This window comes from Aphelocoma coerulescens, chromosome 3 (genome assembly GCF_041296385.1).
Source record: "Aphelocoma coerulescens isolate FSJ_1873_10779 chromosome 3, UR_Acoe_1.0, whole genome shotgun sequence".
NCBI classification, from domain to species: Eukaryota; Metazoa; Chordata; class Aves; order Passeriformes; family Corvidae; genus Aphelocoma; species Aphelocoma coerulescens.
The window spans coordinates 23,723,714-23,733,330 of NC_091016.1; positions in this window are offsets into that span (position 1 = coordinate 23,723,714).

Below are 9,617 nucleotides of genomic sequence, written 5' to 3' on the forward strand. Positions count from 1 at the left end.
TTTGATAGAAATACTTGTAGTCATCTTTTCTTTCAAGCGTGTTACTGTTGCCTCAGAACTGTGGTTTGCTTTGTTTGCGTTTTTTTTTGTGGCTGCACACATGAATTGAGAGATGGAGTTATACAGAACACATACAACACAAAGACCAGAAGCTGATCACAACGAAAGCCCATAACCTTAAGTCATGTATATCTAGGCAGCATTAAAAAAAAAAAAAAAGAAAACTGATTTAAACAAACTTCTTAGCATTTCAGTTGGTTGGAGCTCTTATACATGAAATACATTGTAAATATACACACTTAGTGGAAGCACTATTCATTTGCCCAAGGTCTGAGTTGCTCTTTCAGGTAAAGAACAAAGCTGTTGTTAAAAAGTGTAAAAAGTGAGAATGTGAAAAATGAGAATTTGAATATCTGAGTTACAGTCCTATTTTCAAATAGTATACCATTTTATGAAGTTAGTTGGAAAACTGATCCCATATATTAATTAATTTTCAATGGTAATAATGACAGGACAATATTATTTCTATACAATTCTAATAGGTTAATGAAAGCAAATAATGAGTGTTATTAGGAAAGAGAGCCAGGGCAAGGAACCACCTCATGAACACCACAGAGTAAAGACAAAGTAAACTCACAAGGACAGATTAGCAAAGGGAGAGCAGACAGGTGAGAAAAGCAAATTAATAAAGACTATCACAATACAAATAATGATGCTCATGGCTAAGTGACTTGCAACAGCTGTTTTACCAGCATTCCTTCTGCTTGAGAAAAGATGTTCAGGTCATTGTCCAAGCTATAATTGCACAGAGATGAAAGCAAAACCTCACATCCCCTCATCTAACCTAAGGGCTTTTTAGTTACACTGGTCTGCTAGAAAAAGTACAGTAAACAAGAACTGCCTTCCCTGTTGTATTCCTTCTGTTTCATTACTGTGCAAACCAGATAAAACATATGGTCTAAGATATAATTCATATTCATTTCAGGACTGTTGTTCTATTAGAAGGAGTAAGCATATGTTGTGAAGAAAACCTGAAGATCAAACATCAGTATATCACTTGGTGGCATGAGAGAAAAGAATAAATAAAGTTTGGCCAGTCACAGGATCTGGGTATGAGTAATATTTTTCCAGAGGTCAATATGATGCAAAACACAACTCAGAAGGGATATGAGAGAGAGAGATATCCCATCCAAATGAGTTGCATTTTCCAGTATTACCAAACCACCTAAACAGCAAGGGGAGCAAAGTTCCCTGAAACATTCAGCCAGGGGTGATCTGAGCTCCAGTAATAGCAACAGAGCCCTGACAGGTGAGCAACAGCAACACTATTCAAATGTGGGTTTAAAGTGTATTTATACTTTATCTATGATTTAAGATCCCAACTTTTGTATTTATTTAAAAAGCAGCAGCACTGTCAAAGAGCTGACAGTAAGAGTAAAATACAGCTTTACTTCTTGAACATCTGGAAAAGGATAGGAGTAGGAGAACAGTTTGCTGACAACTGTAGAGCTAGCACAGCTTTAGCACACCGTGTTGCCAAATGCAAAGCTCCTTCAGGCATGAGTGAAGGATCCTCAGCTGGATCTGTCCTTCGGGATGCAAAAGACATCATTCCCTGAAAATAATGATTGCCTTTCCTGGAAACATATACTTTGTTGTAATTATGGGAGCCTAAAGTTCATGTACAGTCCTAAGACAGACTAGAGAGGTCATGCTGAATTCTTTTATCTGGAAGAAGTTTATGAGTTTTGTAAGATGATCAAAAATAGAGAGTTCCGTTTATTTGCATTGAAGCCTATTATAGACAGAGCTCTCATTTAGCCTTACAGACATCCTAGTGAGCAGGTACACAGACCACACCAGGACTTCTTGGATGGAGACTTCAGCTGGAACAGGTCTCACAGCAGAAGTGCTGCTGTGCTAAGTGCTGCTGTGCTAAGTTTTCGTATATAAATAACATGGTAACACCAACAGGGATGCTCACGTGTGGAGAGTTTATCAGGCTCATCAGCTCAGACAAAAAAAAAAAAAAAAAAAAAAAAAAAAGCAGAGCTCTGACTGATGCAGGACAAACGCCTGCAGTTCCACAAAAACATCTTGAATAAAGGGAAAGATAAAGATCATCTGTAGCACACTGAGATCTCAAGTCAAATCCTACTCATCTTACTCAGGTGAAGTGATTTTTCAGCTCTCAGTCTTGGAGATGCTGGATATATGGCTTTTTATGGCTTACAAACCCTTAACTTTCACAGGATTTACTTAAAGGAGGCAAGTAAAAAAAGGCCAGCAATTAAGGTTATCTGTATTCAAGACAAATACCGACTGTAATCAGCAATCCAAGCTCCTCACAGCACAGTGGAGCACCAAGCTGAGATAGTCCTCAAGCAGAATTCATGTGTTACCTCCATTCTGGATTCAACCTGGCAAAGCCCTGGCTGGCTGGCTGGAAGTTCATTGGCCTGCACCACCACGGGCTTCCAGACCCAGGTAACGTGCAATCTGCCTGCTGGCACGCCAAAGGCTCCTGGATGCTGCCAGCTCACTGCACATGCCCTGCACGGCACACAGGCTCCTGCCTGTCTCTGGGAAATGCCTGGCAGCCCTCCAGGAGGCCTTTCTGACTGCAAAATGCTGGCAGGGGCTGACTGTCATTATCAAAGCATTTTTACCTCTTGTGTTTCACTCTGCTCTTCTCTGAGAAAGAGAGGATGATTATCCATTCCCCTTGGGGTTTGTAAGGAACCAGGTGCTGAATTAACCCGAGGTGCTGCAAGCCCTTCACAAGGTGGCCAAAGGAGTATTTTACAAGTGACTCCTGGCTCTAATTCAGAAGTGGGTTCCTGTTCCTCCTGTTGGCTGCAGGAGCAACATTCAATTATGTTTTCACAAGTTTGTGAAAGAGAGTCTAGAGATTCTTGGTGCCCTCCACCACCCATGGGTGCCACCTACTTTGCACAGAGCTGGTGCAGCACTGTTGAGCAGCAGCGTGAAGCAGGCTGGTGCCTGGAGCTGAACCATAGCATCCCAGAGCTCAGAGGAGGGATCTCCCTAGTGCTCTTCCAAAATGTAGTGGAAATGCACCTGTTTTTTTTGTAACATATGAAGAGTGTTTTCTTCCATTTGTTCTTATCCAACAAAAGGACATGAAAAGAATGCTGTTAATGATGCCATGAAGATTTTTGCCTTTTCTTTTACACCCCTGTTATACCTTTTTACAACTTCTGTATTCCTAGTGCTTTTTGCCTACATTCTTGGACTTGTTTGTTAAGCTAAGAGACTAAACATTTTAGAAGCTTCATAGCTGCAGATCAGTGTGCCCCAGACCCCAAGGTCCTCTCCAGAACACATTCTGTAAACCAAGATAGAACCATCCAGGGGAAGGTTCCTTGGGGAGGGGGGCTCACTCAAGCCTCTCATTGGGGAATCTTTGATAGATCTGCTAATTAGTAACACCTATAATGTTATACCCGATGTTGGGGAGACACACACATACTCAGCGGGGTGCATCTCAATGCATATGACCTGGACATGTACACCTAAGGATCCTTAAACACCAAGGTAAAATCCCTTTTCCCCTTCTAACCGTGTATGACTCTTGATTTTAAGACCAGGAAAAGGCATCATTAAAAATACCCAATTTTGGCCAAAATGAAGGGGAAAATGGGGGAGTGAGAGACAGCAGTGTGTAGTTTGAGGGTGAGGGCACTGAACTGATGAGTACCATTCACATTCCTGTGACACGCTATGAGTACCATACAATCACAACACCACCTCAAAAGCGCTTCCCAGAGATTTCCTATCCAGGTGATCATTTTCCCACTTGTTTCGTTCCTGTTGCAGAATTTGCCAGAGCATCTTAAAGCAGAAAAGAGCAGCTTGAAAGATTTTGCTTAGCATAGTTATTCCTTCTAAGAAACTGATAGCATACACAGAACTTTCAAGTAGTTGATCTATGTCAAACCTTCATGTCACCCTTGTGTCCCTGCCTGGCTTGAGCTTGTTCCATGCAATTTATGGCAGGCTCCCTGCTATTCAGCCATGCCACTGGCAGGGACTGGTTCCAGTCACATATGCAAATGAAACAAACAAACAAACAAAAAATCCTGCACAAAACTTCACTTGGGACAGGTTTGAAGAGAGAATCTTGGTCAGTTATTTATTTCTTGGCACTGATGAGTGCCAAGACTTTTAATTTCTTTATGGGGTGAAGATTGAAAGCAGAACTTCTGACACCAATGGGATTAGACATAAATAAATTCACTCTAACCAAATCCACTTGGGACATCCTATATCCCAAATTGATTTTGCATCTTTCTTTCTTTCTCAGTATTTCATCTTCAAGAGGTAGATATTTGGCATGCAGGTGATACATTAATCAAAAGCTTCTGTGACAGTACAGGTACAGCCAACATGTAGGAAAGCCTTTCGCACTGGAAAACCCCACATGTCCCAGCACTGCACAAAAGACAGCAAAAGATTTACTGGAGTTTCAAAACCAAAATAAGTAACATTACTTTCCAGAGAAGGCCAGCAGCCAGCCCTCAGCAGAAGGGTCACAGCAAAAGCTAAAGCAGGCTGCAGCTGGTCACTGGGCACAACACTAGGCTGCTCTCCAGTTCCACTGGGTACCTCTGGGGATGCCACCTGACACCATCCAGCATGAGGAGGCTTTTACCAGGCTGTAGAGATGTGCACGTGCTGGAGCAGGTGGAGGCTGCTGGGTCAGCTCCTCACCTCTGTGCACAGTATGGCCACAAATGCCACCAGAACACCTCAAAGGTGCACATCCCTGTGACACAGGTGCACCCCACTAGGCACGAGGGGTTGGCATTTTCAAGAGGGGACTGTGTTTACGACTACATGCTCTCCAGAAACCTGCCTGACATGTGGGGGTAAAACAGAACCCCAGGAGGAGCAGTGAGGCTTTTATGCTCCAAACAGAACTTGCCCTTATCCAGCAGAAACACTTCTTTCACTGGGCTTTGGCAAACAAAAAACCCAAACTATTTACCATTTAAATGAATTATGATAGTTGTTCTTTTCCCTTTCCTTTCCCTGACCTCACCACACGTTAAAGTGAGCAGATGCCACCCCAACACCCACTTCCCACCCGCCTGCAGTACACCCTGAATGGCTACATGAGCTAAAGGACTAAGAGCCACTGTAGGCCTAGGAAAGATGTTCAACCTGCAGAAAAGGAGACTCAGCAGTCAAATACACGAAGGGATCCACCATCTGTATGATAGAGAGGGACTTAAAGTGCAGCAGGAAGCACTGGAGCCAGACATTTAGAAAAAACTTCCTTTAAGGTACCTTACACCAGGTCATTTTCCAGTCACTAAAGATGGACAAGGGAAGGAGAAAGCCAAGAAAAATAATGGAAAGAAAAAATATGGAAAAAAAAAAAAACAACTCAACAACAAATCAATCAACTTTTAAAGCTTCAAAAGCTAATTATCACAACTTCATCTAGGGCTGGGACACTGTGTACCTTCCTGCTTTATTTCACTGATGCCAGGAGAATTTTAGTCCAGAGGATGTACCAAAAGCAATGCCTCCATTTTTTTTTTAGTGGAAACCTGCCAGGAAAGAAAACAGAAAAATCCATGCATGCATCTATAATAGGTTGTGGCAAGCATGAAACAAGAATAGCAAGTCAGGAAACCTTCACATTTTGCAGGAATCGAGCTTCCATTCCCTTCCACAAGTTAAACATGCTATCCCAAAAGGATTTTCTCATGGGAAAAAGTAAGCAATCAGGAATGGAAACAAACTGGTCAGAGCTGATTATCTTGCTAACTCTGAGATGCCTTCAGACATTTGTTTGGGGTAACTTTGGGGAACCTGACAAAACAAAGTATTTGAGTATAAAAGCAAAGCACACCATCTTGAAACCAAGGTTGATTTCTTAGAAGTTCAACAATAAATATGTAAGCATGCATATATGCACACACATACACTACAAACAACCGACTGCCTTAAGGGTTTAAAATTGAAGGAAAAACATCCATATTGCATTACCCAATAAAATAAAGGGAGAGAGGACAGAGGGAATTGAATTGCTTTTTAAAACCATGTTTGTGTTGTATGACTTCTTTGTGAATGTCAAGATTTTGCAATTTTTGGGAGAACATGCAAACTAAACATTGCCTCTCTGCAAATAAAAAAAAAAAACCTAAACAAAACCAAAAGCATTACATCAAGTCTGTAATAAATAATGCACAATCAAATATTTTTTTAAAAAAAGGATAAATGAGGTTGGTATAAATGTGGTGGCTTTCAGACTCACCTGCAGGCATGCTTCCCCCACTTTTAAATGCACCTTTAATTAACAGAGGATATGTTAAATAGCATCTGTGGGAGGCCCCTTCAGAACAGACATACAAGAGACACATACTCTATCCAAACCCACTCCATTTAAAAAGGGCAAACAATCCCAGAGGGATGGGGAAAGGCAGGAACTATCTGTGATACTGACTAATAGCTTTAAATATAGTTTATTTTCTTCAAATGTAGTTGGCATCAAAAGTCTTTCTGTACATAGAAAGTTCAGTGGGGTAGGAACAGCTATTTTTGGGTTGAAGGAAGGTCAGCAGAACACAAGACAAGCACTGGTGTTCCAAGGCTCTTGTAAGGATGCTAATCTTGACAGGGCTTTTTAGGAAAATGCATTTTTACTAAAGAGATGCTGGCAGAGGACTTCATAATGATTAAATGCATTAAGTAAAGGACTCACTTTTTGACCAGCAGTGTGACTTTTCTACTGCTTGGAGCTGTGCTATCAGGAATGTTTTTCATAACATGCGACAGAAAAAAGACAGGGGTTTTTAGTTTCAGGGTTTGGAGGGTTTTTTTTGTGTGGGGGGAGTATTTTTGGGTTTGTTTAAATTAAATGAAATAATATTTTAACACACCTGTGCAGATAAGGTGATAATTTTCTTTTGAAAAGCAGACCAAAAAAAAAAGCTTTAAATGCAGTGAATTTCGTTGTCAAGCAAAGTAACTAAGGCTTCAGACACACTCTAAATTCCCTAAGTGCAGGAGCTAATCTCTTCTGTTCTCCATGCAAGGAGACCATCTGGCCACGCTATCCACCACTCCAGCTTCTCTACAGCTGGTAAGTGCAATACTTACAGTGAAGGTGGTGAGGTGCTGGCACAGGATGCCCAGAGAAGCTGTGGATGTCCCACCCCTGGAAATGTTGAAGGCCAGGTTGGATGCAGCTCTGGTCTAGTGGAACTTGTTCCTGTCCATGGCAGGGGGTTAGAACTAGATCATCTTAAAGTCCTTTCCAAACCCAAATCATTCTGTGTTCCATACAGAATAAAAAAGGGAAAAAGCACACCAATTTTGGGGTTTTTTAGCAGCTTTCCATTGTCTGCTGCACTGCCTGACTTCCCCCAGCTCCAGCTGGATGTTCAAACTAAAGAAATCAGATGGATTTTTGCTCTTAGCAATCTTAAAATAAGTATGTATGTCACTTACCCCTTCATGGCTGCACACCACTGACTCCAGCACTGCTGCCACTGCTTCCCCAGATAGATTCCACAAGGAAAACCTGAGCCCAGGTGATAAACTGAGCCAGGTTATCAGCAGTGCCACAGAACTCCCAACAAGCTGTTTAAATTTTATCTGCTCTCAGTATCCTCCCAGGGGCTGATAAGGCCTGGCAGCTTCCTTGAGCACAGTCGCTCCCAGAATGGGTCCTCTGAGAGTGCACAGCCAACACTGCCCCTCTGCTTAAAAAACAAGAGTCTTGCTCTGATGGAGACCCCAGCTGAGCACTTGGACAGGTGCTTAGGTTGCACAGCTCAGTACAGTTTCTCCAGCTAGAGAGCAGTAACACACAGGGTTGTCTGCAAGCAAGGTTCAGCACAGACCTTCTGCTCCATCAGACCCAGTGCCCAAGAGCTGCTCCTCTTTGAATCGGCTTTTGAAGGACTTCAGTGTGTGCCTTTGCATGTCAAGTAAACTCAGCCTTTTCTTAAAACCACTTCCAGAGCTGAGCAGATACTTTGAGAATTCCACGAAAACCATGAGGTATTTTTCCAGACTTTTTACAAGTTTAGAGTGATGGATCTATTTGTCTTGCTGGTTCCCTTCAAGGATTAATTACACAGTAACCTGCACCCCTAATCAGGATGTTTGTGACTCACATTTCTGAGCACATGAACATGAACTGGAAGAGATTTAGTTCTGCTAAAAGTCACGCAGCCTAGGCTATGGCAAACCATCATTGGACAGCTTTAGGTCTATTAAACAGAAATAAAGGACAGTTGAGGAAATTAGACTTCATGTTACCTTTCCTTGAGGTAACTGCAAGGATGATATTCTGGTTTACCTTAAATAAACCCAAGGAATGGAGTTAATATGGACCACCAAACTGCACCACTGTAAACACAGTGGAACATAATTTCTCAGTGAGTGAAGTCTTTATGTTTGAAAGGATCTAGGACATTGTTGGTACTCTTGATGTCTCCCATGATTTTCTTGCAGTCCAACTATCACAGTGGCTTTTCATCTTTTACCAAAAACCTAAAGTTTTCAAAGCATGCAGGAAGCTGGCCCTGTAGCCCATGGTATGTGAAGAGATGAAGAAGGTATTTTCCAAGTCTGAACTTAATGTCTATTGCTTTGTTTCATGCAGCCAGAGGACACTGCACTCTTACCCATCTGTTTTGGTTTTTTTTAGTCCTATGTGTCTACGTGCAAAATCTTGAACAAATGAAGAGATTCAGTTGCCACTTTTAACTTATGCCAAAGTGATGTAGGTAGGTTTGCTGAAAATAACTGTCCACGACCCAATAAAAGTAATTGTGGATGCTATGATTGAGGAATTGTCATCCTACATAATCTCTTGAAGACAAACCTCAATTAGCAGTGAATGAAGCTGGTTTTTGGAACTCAACAGTAAAGAGGCTATGAGGGTTAGCACGTCAGTGAAACACAATAATTATTTCACTGTGCTTATTATCTAGTGCTTAAAGAAAGTGAGAACAGTCACCTGTTAAACAAGCAGTGATAAGCTGCCAGAGCAATTCTGTGCACTAGAGAAGATACAATTCTCTACAATACTGCTCCTGGAGGAAAGGGGAATTTCAGCCAGCCTTGGTGTCTCATGCATAACAGTCCAAGGGCAAAGGGGAGGCACTTCAGCTTTACAGTGTCAGAAAAATGAGAGGTTCCCACCCAAACTCTTCAATGTGATGTACCACAGGCTGCTCCATGTCTTTGTTTTGCACAAAGGTGGAAGATAGTCTCCACCTGATGTTTAGCTCAGGCTACAATTACCTGTGGTTTGATTTTATCAGTGCCCATAAGTATCCAAAAGTCAGTATCAAAAGGAAGGATCCAGGCTCTTCTCAGTGGTGCCAAGCAATAGGACAAGAAGCAACGGGCAGAAACTGATGCACAAAATTTCCACCTAAATATGAAGAACTTCTTCTTTATCGTGCACTGTGCACTGGAACAGGTTCACCAGAGAGGCTGTGGAGTGTCCCTCACTGGGGATATTCAAGAACCACCTGGACACACTCCTGTGCCCTGGGATGACCCTGCTTCAGCAGGGAGGTTGGACCAGACGTCCCAGTGTGGTCCCTTGGGGCCTGACCCATTCT